At 33.2% G+C, this 13,592-nt stretch overlaps 1 protein-coding gene across 7 annotated transcripts in view; it reads right to left on the bottom strand.

The window, feature by feature from the left end:
* Nmdar2 (glutamate ionotropic receptor NMDA type subunit 2) overlaps positions 1-13,592 on the bottom strand; it is a 423,506-nt gene that overhangs the window by 353,510 nt on the left and 56,404 nt on the right. For 6 of the 7 annotated variants that reach the window (XM_012282447.2, XM_076530219.1, XM_076530223.1 and 3 more), the window contains exon 1: positions 12,052-12,499. The exons of the other annotated variant lie outside the window; for it this stretch is intronic. The gene's annotated coding sequence lies outside the window, so the exon portion shown is untranslated. Of the gene's footprint in view, positions 1-12,051; positions 12,500-13,592 lie in introns of those variants that run through there. 7 annotated transcript variants of the gene reach the window in all.

The raw sequence follows: 13,592 nt of genomic DNA, 5'->3' as shown, positions 1-13,592 counted from the left end.
AATATCACTTCATTGAAAGTTTCTGTTCATTGTATTTTAATGTATAATTGCGTAAAGAAGAAAATTGGAGGATAATTAATTTACTGTACCGACTTAGGGACGTAGTAGTTTGGGGACAGCGACTTGGGGAGATAGCAATTTGGGGACATAGCAATTTGGGGACATAGCAATTTGGAAATGTTCCGATTTGGGGACATGGGGATTCTAGCACGTGGCGTCTTTAATACATAGGAATTTGGAGATATAGCCACTTGGGTATGTAAGAGTTTGAAAATATGATTGAGACTGGAGGTATTTAGGAATATATTGATTCGTGAATACAAGAATTGATAAATGAAGGAATTTGGAAATGTGGAGCTTTGGAAATGCATTCAGAATTATAGGAGTTCAAGAACATAGAGATTCAAGAATGTAAGGATTTGGAAATGCTCTTCTAAACACATGTGTTCTCTTCCCGCGCCAACTGACATCGGTACATGACTCCATCCTTCAACTTCATTCCCCCTACAGGAAACCTGCACTATCAATTTCCATCCGTAACTGTTTAATTCTCGCTCCTGATAAATCAACTTGGCTATTAAGGGCAACTCAACTTCGAAAAGGAAAAAATTCCTTAACGAAGTAAAGTGATTTAAGCGATATATCTTAAGTGACACATCTTTCGCCCAAACATTTTAATCAACTTGCAGCAACTTGTCGATCGAGGTAACTTCGAAGATTTCGTTAATTTCCCGAAGAAACTTCGTGAGTACGTTGCTGCAAGGTAGTACTCGAGTTGTAGCGGAAAACTCGATAACGCGCAGTTTCGAAGTGACATGCTTCGTATATCTTTTGGTTTTTGACGTAAAAACTTTTCGGAGAGTATCGACCTCGACGTTCAATTTCGATGTCGATCCATCGTGCGTGGAGGAACGTCATGGACCAAAGGTTTGCATTCGAACGCACCCTGCATATGAAAATACTATTGATACGTTCGATGATATGCGACGTAACATGTCAATGGATGTAAGCAGTATGGATCCTGCGGTTCTTAAACTGACGTTTCTGGGACGTGTGGCTTCGTTCGGATGCAAATATGAGATTCGAGAGTCACGTCTAAATGCGAAATGCTGGTATAATTTTAGAAGTTCGATGACATATGAACGGGAAGAGCGAAAGCTAAATTTTGATAATAGAGGAAGATATTTTTGGTGTAATAAATAGGGAGCTTCATAAATGTTTATTCGGAGAGTGATGTGTTAGGAATATATGAAGAGCTAAAATACTTAGATTGAGAAACTTGGAATATTGGGAAGCTGCAGATTTGAAAATATGACTTTGAGAATTTGGAAAATTAAAAGTTTTAGGATTTGGAAAATGTGGGGATTTGAGAACCTAGGAATATAGGAGTGTCGGAACTTCAGAACCTGAGAATTTAGAAAATTGAAAATTTGAGAATTTGGGAATTGGTGAATATGGAAATTTGAAAACTTTAGTTAGGAATCCATAAATTTGATAAATTGACAATTTCACATTTTGATAATTTGACGATTTGACGATTTGACAATTTGACAATTTGACAATTTGGCTGTTTGACCATTTGACAATTTGACAATTTGACAATTTGAAAATTTAAAAATTTGACAATTTGACAATTTGACAATTTGACAATTTGACCATTTGACAATTTGACCATTTGACAATTTGACCATTTGACAATTTGACAATTTGACCATTTGACAATTTGACAATTTGACCATTTGACAATTTGACAATTTGACAATTTGACAATTTGACAATTTGACAATTTGACAATTTGACAATTTGACAATTTGACAATTTGACAATTTGACAATTTGACAATTTGACAATTTGACAATTTGACAATTTGACTATTTAACAATTTGACCATTTGACCATTTGACCATTTGACCATTTGACCATTTAACCATTTGACGATTTGACCATTTCACAATTTTCCAATTTGACAATTTTCCAATTTTCCAATTTGACAATTCAACAATTTAACAATTTAATAATTTGACAATGATATACTACAAACTAAATATTATCAATACCTCCGATTTCCAAATTTCGGATCGTGAACGATACAATAATACTTAATAGTACAAGAGCTAGTATTCGCCATACTGCAAATCGGACGATGACACAAGTATTCCCGCCCGAAGCCACTCTTTCCAGCGCCAATGATAACAAACATTTTGTTTATCTCCCTAGCCGCGTTTATACCACTTTGCGCCACAGAAAACTGTGCCGCTTTGTTTAACCAGAACGTCTTTTCTGTTGTTTCTCAAAAATTTGCATAAAAATAGTTCGCGCAAACTTTTTCATTATTCTATTTCCTTCAGGCTGAATTTTAATTTTTAAAGTACGGTCGGGTGTTTCGGTAACTTTTTATACATTCCAATTAAAACTTTCGTATGTGTTAAAGCGTTATGCTATTTAAAAGAACCATCACGAAATCTAATTTCTACTTGTAAATTACTGTGGAGAGGAGATATAATGTAAGATTGACGTAATATTGAAGCTATACCTTTTATTTCAATTATACACTTAGGGCATTTTATAACGCAAATAGCTATTAAGCTTCGAGCAGGTTCAAAAGAATGTGCACGGATATACCTCAATCGCCAATTTAATAGAATTTCTACGATAAATTCCCTAACGACGAGCTAGTAATTACGGCGTGCAAGAATATATTGCATCTAAACAATCTGTAAACTATCGATGAAAGTATGTATTTCATAATGAAAAATAACCGGGTGCCTGATTTTAAAACGTGGAACTATTTGATCAATTTTCTGCTGTGGCACAGAATTTGTACGAGTGCCTTTCATTTGGAATTTTGAGAATTTCTTCTAATCTAAATTTGCAGGTTTATCAAATGTACCGAGTACTTAATAATTTCCAATTCTTAATTTAAAAAAAAATAATTCTAATTTGGGAAAAAGGACAAAATGCTTTATTCAATGTATCAACGCTAGCTATACATTTTGCCATCTTCAAATTGTTCTCCCCAAAAAATTATTCACATTTTGAGAGAAACCATCGATTTTTCGACATCTTAGCTGTTGTTCCTGGAAAAGTACGTGAGCCACTGACGAAAACAAGTGGAACGAAAGGGCCAAGTCTGGTGAGTGTGGAAGGAGGGGTAAGAGTACCAACCAAGTGCAGAAATTGTGCCTTTAACCGTTTTCGCTGTGTGTGATGCAGTGTCGCGTTGCAAAATCACTGTTCCGTGTCTTCTAGCACAATATGGATGCTGTTCGATCAATGCGTGGTTCAAACTGATTATTCGTTGACGGTAGCGATGGGTATTAACTGTTTTCACGCGGTTTCAGCTCATGATGACACCTGAATCCAAATAGCATTGTCTTCCGAATCGATTCTTGCTGTCGATGATGGTTGTGTCAACCCATGACTTTTTTTGTTTTGTACCAAAGTAGAACCAAAACAAGTATTGCGTTAGGACATAGTCGTCGTAAGTTTTCATAAGACACACTCGCGTTTTTCTTTTGATCGAACACGAAAACGCGTTGCAACTATGTATTTAGTTTGAAACTAGACGACCACAAAAATAAAAGATGACGTTCGAAATCAATAGCGTTTTGAAAGATGTCATCAACAGCGTTTTAAAAAGTATTATAGCAACAAACTAAAAGTTTAGACTATGAATACTCTTGAGTCTACTAATCCAGAAACTAATCATATCAACAAGCGACAATAAATAGTCGCTGCATACTATTTCGTGGGACAAAACAAAATTTTTTCATGCCGAAATACTAGTCTTTCGCGGAACAAATAGTATCGTTGTTGTTAAGAGAACGTAAACATTTTGTATGAACGTGAAACAAACAATGTTTACTTTTGTTTTACCGGCGGGAAATGGATCAATCGAGTGCTTGTAAATTTCTAGTAAACTCGGCTGGAATAAATATTTTTTTGTTGGCCGTGGAATACACGCCGTGGTGTGCATGCAATTCAAATATATCGAAACAATGGTGCATTGAAATGTTTTTTCAGTTATTAACCGGATACGCGAATATTTGTTAAGCTTTGGAAAGAAACAGCAAGGCATTTGGTTTATTTCGCGCGTATGTATTTATCGATAATTTATGTTCTTTATTGATGAAACGAATTGGAGCGACGGTCATAATAAAAATTTAGTTTGCATAAAATATATAGAGTAATGCAAATATTATTGTATTGTTTTGTTGTAAAATGTGCTGGTTTGAGAAATATCATTTTTAAAATCATCAGTTTGAACATTTACAAAATTCTTAATTCAGAAATATCAATTTGAAAATGTTGAAATTCCTAAATATAGATATATCAATTTTTAAATTTGTAAAACTCTTAATTCAGAATTATCAATTTGAAAATGTTAAAATTCCTAAATATGGACATATCAATTTTAAAGACTTACAAAATTCTTAATTCAGAAATATCAATTTGAAAATCTCCAAATTTTAACACACGGGGAGTAATATCAATTTTAAAATTCATAAACAATATACCACAGTAACATGAAAGTCTGCTATTTGATAAAAATTTCGAGGAACACAGGCATCGCATTTCCGCGAAATTTCGCTCCACAATTTTTCGTCATAGAAATTCTTAATTTTATCGTTTGAAATGATTGACGCAGACCTCGAACAGGGTTGGCGCTGATGATTCGCCTGTGGAAACTGTTTGCAGGAAAACAGATGACAAATATTCCACAATATCCGTCCGCTTCTCCACAATTCACCATCTCTCGGGAAATCCTGGATTTCCCTATCACTCATCCTCGCAAACTAGCAACGCTTTTATCTATTTTTTCGGATCAGTGCTCATTGCTCTCTCTTAATATTCCAGTAACTTAAAACAATCGTACACGCCCATATTTACTAGGAAGTTCCAAAACTTTTATTATGAGCGAAAACGTTTCTCTGTCTCTGTTGCATTCCTTATTTTATTGCAAACTCTTTTGCTTCGTTCGGAAAAATAATTTGGACGTAAAGTGAAACTCGACATTGAGTATAAGTAAAATAAAATGGAATCATGAAAATATTAAAACAACAAAACATAGGACAAAGATTCACATGGAATATTTTATAGTAATAGAAGATAAATATTTAATTTGTGTAATTTGCAAAAATGTTTGATATACGACTGGCTTTGTGATAAAGAGTACAGTAATTTGGACAAGTTAAAATTCCCATTATTATATCTCAACAGAGAAAAGTCATACAATATTAAAAATACAGAATTCCATAATAGAAAGGACAGAATAGAAACATGAGTCATTTATTACAAAAAGATTTAGTAAGTCACAAAAGTGTAACTAAAGTACAACTGCTAAATACAAGTACCAGTTATGTTACTTTATGTCAAGTAAAATCGAAGTTGATAACACAAAACAATATTCAATTTTCTTGTTTAAAGGGAGTAATACAACCCTCAAAGGCGAGCAAAAGAAATAATGGTACATCTCTTAAACATAAAACATAACGGTAAGCTTCTTATAAAAGTATAGCAAGAGAAATGTTTCGGTAAACTCGCCACACAATACGGTCGTCTGGCCGGAAATGCAAAGAAAGCTGTGGAAGACATTCTACGCGGGGAAAACAACAAAAGATATTTTTCTCGGAGTGTCATCTTAGCAGGCGAGATAGTTCTTATTCATGGTGCCCTTGGTACAAAGTTACCCCTCTTATTCTTGCACTCCATATTTCCATGTTCTCGAGAAACACCCTATCACGCGGTGTATACTATTATACTCATGAATGTTATATTAAACAATCTCGAATATCTCTTATTAATATGGGTTTCCACGATTTCTTGTTCTTGGGAAAGATTACAACTTATTTACAGAAGCATATGGTTGCACGCGTAAATCGCTAGGAAACGTAGATTTTGCATGTGGGTTGATGTGACATGGGAGCTTGAGGACACGTGAGCTTAACAATTAAAAATTTTTTAATTTCTACAAATTTTCTCAACTAGTCAGGTGTCTTTTCCTTTTACAAATCTTAGAATATACGGTGGAAAATTATTAAAGAATACAGGGTGTCTTACAACTCCTATTTGAGCAATATAATAAAGTTCAGCCATCAGAATATGAATGTACAGGGTGGCTCACCACATTTTACCATCTAAATTTGCGTCATTGTTATTCCATGTTCTCGATATATCAAGGTCATTGTTTTTTTAAATGGAATCATATATTTTTATTGCATCAGCTGATACTTCTTCATATTTTTTACAAAAAAGTATTAATCTATTTATACGAAAAAATCATTAGTTTAGGAGATATTTTAATTTTAATGTCTATTTACAGAAAAGGTCAATATACAACAAATTGAAAGAGTGAAAGAATTCTCATCTAAATTAAGATTTAAACTTGTTTTACTTAAACTGTTTATTTAATTTAATTTTAACAGAAACTATGTGAAAAATCCTGTTTTTGATGCGAGAGAATAAATTATTTGGTAATTTTTATGGGTGGAGTTTCCTTTCGTGGAATAAATTCCTATATCCGAGTTTAGTTTTCCGTCCTCTACAGATTCCTCCAGAGAACCGTTAAACATGCGGTAAAAGTTCATATATGTAAATGGTTACTTTTCTAAAGAGAGTTTCTGCGGTTTCCGTGTTTTTACTAATAATTTCAATGTGGAGAAAGAAGTCAGTAGGAGAATACCCTGAATCAGGAAAGGGAAATTGGATTTTGCAAAATGGTAATGACTGAAGTTCGAACGTTGACGTCGTTGCATGAAGTGGAGGTATAAAAATGGCGTTAAAGAGATAATGCCATATTCCAAATTGAGAAAAATCTTTATGGACTAAGTTTTTGAAGAAAGCACTTATAGTTAAAAATAAATGCGACGTGGCGAAAAGGGATTTGATGTTGCAGATCAATTTTCATAAGTTTTCACACATTCTTTCAAGTTTAAATAGTACGAGTTCAGGTTCTTAATTTAAGTTCAAGTTCAAAATTTGTAAGTTTGGAAATTAAAAAATTTATGAATTAATAAAGTGGAAGTTTATCCAAATTTCCATATTTCCCAAATTTTCTACTTACATAAATTTTCTATTTACTACTTACCGAATTATTAATCTTCTGAATTTGTAAATGTTGTGAATTTCTAAATTTCTAAATTATTAAATTTCTAAGTTTCTAAATTTCTAAATTTCTAAATTTCTAAATTTCTAAGTTTCTAAGTATCTAAATTTCTAAATTTCTATATTTCGACATTTCGAAATTTCCAGATTTTCAAATATTAAAATATTCAAGTTCCTATATTTACTAAATTGTCAAATGACCAAATTATCACTAAATTCCTAATTTTCCCAAATTGCCAAATCCCCAAATTAAATTTCCAAATTTCCATATCCTCAAATCTTCAAATTTCCAAATTACCATACTCTTCAAATCTTCCAAATCCAAAACTCCCATATTTCCCAAATTACAAAATTTCTCATATATTTCAAGCTCTACATTTCCTATGTTGAACTTCAACATACACACCAACCTTCTAAATCTCTAACTTCGTCATCCAAAAAACAACCTCGTGTTTTCTCTTCTCCTACATTTTCCCCATAAAACCCGCCATTACCCTCTGAACGCTACCACGCAACTACACGCTGTTAGTACAAAGTTGAAGAGGCCTTTTAACTCCGAAAATAATGATGTTTGGTAACGTCTTCATGATGACCTTTTTATTTGTTTTAATGAGTACTGTATGCACTTCAAGAAGTTCAGCCTCCAACGTTTGCGTGTGGCGTATATAAAAATAAAACTTCGACTGTACGGAACAAAGCAGCTTATTCAAGAAATAATAAGGTCGTTGCGTCTTTACCTCGAGAATATGCCTTCAATTTAGTGAAAAACATGCCACGCGAAAATATCGAGCCATTATGAACAACAATGGCGCGTGGATTTCTTATTAACAGAGCCGTGTCGTACATTACATTGTAATAATGTAACGCGACATTAATGTAGATTTATCATTAATATGTGACTTAATCATTAAACATTAATATGTGATTAAATAAACAATATTGGAATTGTCTATATTTTAACCTTGAATGTTGACTGAATTTCTTATTAACAGACTCATGTCATACAGTACATTATAATAATCATATACTGCGACATTAAATGTGACTAAATAAATAATATTAGAAATGTCTGTATTTTAACCTTGAATGTTGGCTGGATTTCTTATTAACAGACTCATGTCATACAGTACATTATAATAATCACATACTGCGACATTAAATGAGACTAAATAAATAATATTAGAAATGTCTATATTTTAACCTTGTATGTTGACTGAATTTCTTATTAACAGACTCATGTCATATAGTACATTATAATAATCATATACTGCAACATTAAATGAGACTAAATAAATAATATTAGAATTGTCTGTATTTTAACCTTGAATGTTGACTGACTTTCTTATTAACAGACTCATGTCATACAGTACATTATAATAATCACATACTGCAACATTAAATGTGACTAAATAAATAATATTAGAATTGTCTGTATTTTAGCCTTGTATGTTGACTGAATTTCTTATTAACAGACTCATGTCATACAGTACATTATAATAATCATATACTGCAACATTAAATGTGACTAAATAAATAATATTAGAAATGTCTATATTTTAACCTTGTACCGATGTCAACCCACGAGTTGGCGCATAAAGTAGTTGACGCAGGTGTTTAGAAGTGCTACGCCTCCAATTGGTCAGAAAAGAAAACTGGACGCCTCAAATATATTTTCAGCAGTAGAAATTGACTCGAGCAGTCGCACACACCGTTTAGGATAAAGACAATAACAGTTAAACGTCTCGAAAGTGAACAAAATAATGCTACTTGCGTTCAGCAGTTATTATTGTCATTATTATTCTAATTCGCCGAAATGTAACGCTGGAAGTGTTTACAGTGGGGATAGACATAGTTTTTTTATTTTGGGTCGATCACGCGCCAACTCGTGGGTCGACAACAGTATGTTGTATGGATTTCTTGTTAACAGAGTTGCGTCATAAATTTTAATAATTAATATACTGACATTAAACGTGATTAAGTTAATAATATTATGTTACAATTATATTTGTAATACGTATGTGAGAAAGGGGATCGTTAACGTTGTTCAGTTGTTTAATGGCGATTTTATGATACGCTCTAACGAGTTACCGTGTCATGCAATTTCTATTATTATTAATTGTGCATTTATTGTATTCGTGTATTTGCTTTTTCTCCTTTATGCACTGAACGCAATAACAGCTTTGCTAACATATTAGAATTATCGCCATTTTTACCTTGTACGTTATATTTTAAACTTGTTAAAGCCTGCATTTGAGCTGTATTTACAATACGTTTATAAATAAACTATATACTACATAAATAACTATTTATATAACTGTTATATATTATATATTATATTACTATTTAATTGCATTATTAAAGGACCAAAAAATATAAACATATTCAGAGATTTCTTTGAATATTCGTACACCGCAGAGTTCTACAATATTGCTTTGTATAATTATAGATAACAGCAAACAATTTGTATATAATACTCTGAATATGACAGATGTAACTGAAATGAACACTGAAAACACGTTAAAATTTGTACGAAGTAATAATCCGAAACATAAAGCCAGGATAATTCTGGAATATCTGTTAATTGCCCTTGAGTGCCACATCCACAACCTGGATCACCAGATTTAAATACAATTGAAAATGTATGGAATTATTTGGTTAAAAAAGGTCAAAAAATAACAATAACTTCGAAGGAAGATTTAAGATAATGATTATTAGAGAAATGGAAGTATATTATAATAAATTGTTTACAGTATAATTTTACATAATTTTGAGAATTTTGGAATTTGGGAACTAGGGGATTTGCAAATTTAGAAATTCGAGAATTTGAGAATTTGGAAAGCTGGAGAAATGGAAATTTGGGGATTTGGGTAATTGAGAAATTGAGAATATGAGACATTGAGAATTTGGAAAATTGGAAAATTGGGAAACTGGGAATTTGGAGACTTGGAAAACCTTGAATTCAGAAATTTGGAAAATTGGAAATTTGAAAATTGGGAAATTGGAAAATCCAAAATTTAGAAATTTGGAAAATTGGGAAATTGGGAAACTGAGAAACTGGGAAATTGGGAAATTGGGAAATTGGGGAATTGGAAAATTTGAAAAATTGAGAAGTTAGGAAATTGAGAAACTGGGTAATTAGGAAATTGGAAACTTGGAAACTTGGAAATTTGGAAATTTGGAAATTTGGAAATTTGGAAATTTAGAAAATTGGAACCTTAAAAATTTGAAAAATGAGACCTGAAAAATTTGAAAATTGAAAAATTGAGAAATTAGAAAATTAAGAAACTGGGAAATTGGAAAATTCGAAATTTGTAAATTTGAAAAATAGTAAATTTAGAAATTTAAAAAGTTTGAAATTAGAAAATTAAAAAATTAGGAAACATGACATTCTTGAAAGTTCAAAATTTCTTAATTAACAAATATTAATAACAATATCACAATAAGAATCGCTGTATACGCTACTATTCTCGCACTTCCTTGGCAGCAACAAACATTCCTAAGCAGACAAAATGGCAATGGGTCCCTCGCGACCCAAAAGACCGTATCAATTTTACACCGTACACATGTTTTGAATAGTTCGGTACACACCAGTGCACACGTTGATAAATAACGCATATTAAAGTCACTTTCGTACGAAATCAATATTTGTTCATGAATAAACAAATAAAAGCAGTATCCGTGCAAGCTTTTCCAGTGAAAAGTTTAACGGTAATTTTGTCGTATTCAAGTTTCTGAAAGGAATATTAATCTCTTCAACGGGTAAATGTAGTCGATACTTGTGATCTTTTATTCACGTGTAGTCGATGTCGCTGAAAATGCTTTTCTACGCGGAGAACATTAATTTCCCACTGGACCGCTTGCGTTTTGCAAGAATACCTCACCGTCGCCGAGATTTTTCTATCTTTTTACGGTGCATGCATGTTTCCACTCGAGAAGCAAAATATTTTCAAGTTTTTACTAAGGATGCATTCTTTACCCAAACGCTGAAATTTTTGTGGCTGCTGATAACTGACTAGGTTATTAACAGAGAGAGTACTGCATCTTAAACGTTCTTTCTTGGGTATATTTTCTTAAATTGTTATAATTTTATAATTGCAAATTTTTATGTTCTCAAGACGCTATTTTCTATGCCCAAATTACTGTGACTGTAGATTACTATGTTACTGAATTACTACGTCCTCAAATTCCAAGTTCATGTATTCCCAAATTCCCATGTTATCAGATCTCTACATTCACATATTTCTATACTTGCAAGTTTCTATCTCCCCAAATTCCCATGTCCCCAAATTCTCACATCCCCAAATCCACATATCCCCAAATTCTGACACCTCCAAATCCACATATCCCCAAATTCTTACATCTACATATTACTATGTCTCCAAATTCCCATATCCCCAAATTTTCACATCCCCAAATCCACATATCCCCAAATTCTTACATCTCCATATTACTATGTCCCCAAATCCACATATCCCCAAATTCTCACATCCCCAAATCCACATATCCCCAAATCCACATATCCCCAAATTCTCACATCCCCAAATCCACATATCCCCAAATTCTCACATCCCCAAATTCCCACATCCCTAACTCCCTACATCCCCATAACTCCAGATATCCAAATCCCTAAATCCCCTGAATCCCAAATTCCAATATCCCCAAATCCCAAAATCCTCAAATCTCAAGCTCCCTAACTATCTCAAACGTGCTCATCCCCCAAAATCCCCAAAAAGCAATAAGTCCATTCTCATCACCATATATTCTCCAGGATACCCAAACTTATCTCGACCCCAAATTTAATCAGCGCTTCTACTACCATAGCAGCTTAATCTCTGATTACATCCAAAAGTGATCATTTTTCAAAAATAATCACTCGCTAATAAAGTAAGAAGTGACAAGTCTCGCAAGATGATTTATCCACGATTAAATCGGAAGTAAGAATCTTACCTGATTATCATAACAGCCAGAGGAAGACATTCCGAGAAAGCGATTTGTCCGAAAGAGGCAAGAAATCCCTTGATAATTGCCTCGATATCAAGCTGATCCTTTGAAAGTAGACACCACCGTACTGGTCGTTCGTTATCAACATTTGTCACGGAGGAGTGGCTCGTTTCCTGCCACCGAAAGACGCTTTCTCGCATAAATGGAGTCGGTCAGGTGGACGTCGTCCTATTCGTTTCGTTCATTCTTCGTCCCTCTTCTTCTTTCGGTGTAGGAACACAGACACAGGAAGGATACACGAAACGATACAATCAAAGAGGAGCCACGATAAATGCCTTGTACCGAGGTGAGGAAACCGTAATTGCGATCGAACCCGAATAAATTAGAACGGTGATCACGGAATGATCACGGTGACACGCACGCTTCGATGCGAAGTTCCAACTGAAGCCTCAGACCCTTCGGATCAAGTGAATTAGTGCGATCCGAAACGAATTTATGCGAGATCAAACGAAGTACGACGAACACCTACGATTTCGGGCTCGGGGGTATCGAGGGTGTCGTGTCGGTTTTCTACACGTGAAGTTTGAACTAATTGGATAACGGAAGGTGTTTTGGAGAGGGAACTTGGAAGTTTTGAAACTTTAGAATTTTGGAATTTCGGAAATTTGGAACTTTTGGCAAATTTAGAATTTTGGAAGTTTGAAAATTTGGAAAATTTGGAATTTTGGGGAATTTTAGAAATTTGGAACTTTTGGGAAATTACCAGATTTTGGAGAAATTTGAAATTTTTGAAGTTTTGAGATTTGGACATTTGGAACGTTGTACATTTAGAAATTTTGAAATTTGGGATTTCGGGATTTGGAAATTTGTGAAATTGGAAAATTGGGATACAGAAAAATTGTAAAACACTAAATTTGGAAAATTGAAAAATCGGAAAATCGGAAAATCGGAAAATTAGAAATACTGAAAGTTGGAAAATTGGAGAATTGAGAAATTGGAAAATTGGCATACAGGAAAAATGTAAAACCCTAAATTTGGAAAATTGAAAAATCGGAAAATCGGAAAATTAGAAATACTGAAAGTTGGAAAATTGGAGAATTGAGAAATTGGAAAATTGGCATATAGGAAAATTGAAAAACCATAAATTCGGAAAATTGAAAAATCGGAAAATCGGAAAATTAGAAATACTGAAAGTTGGAAAATTGAAAAATTGGAAAATGGGAAACAGATAAATTTGGAAATTTCAAAACTTCGATATTCAAATCTATAAACATCTAAAAATTTCAGAACATTGCTGTTCCCATCCTTGAAAACCCAAACGCATATCAAATTGATAATCACAGTATTTATCAAAAAATTATTCCGATTAAAACCATCCCCAATAATTTCAAAAATACTAGAATATCAAATATAATTTATTTATTCATTATTTCGTTCAGAAAGGACAAATTAACAGAGCGTGGCCCAAATAGAACTCTCCGCACCGGTACAAATAACAGCGTCCTCAGCTAATATAATTCGAGACGAACTTCTCCACGACCAAACCA

This window comes from Megachile rotundata, chromosome 3, assembly GCF_050947335.1.
Source record: "Megachile rotundata isolate GNS110a chromosome 3, iyMegRotu1, whole genome shotgun sequence".
NCBI lineage: Eukaryota > Metazoa > Arthropoda > Insecta > Hymenoptera > Megachilidae > Megachile > Megachile rotundata.
The sequence above is the reverse complement of the archived record's forward strand: the minus strand, read 5'-3'. Positions and strand labels throughout refer to the sequence as shown.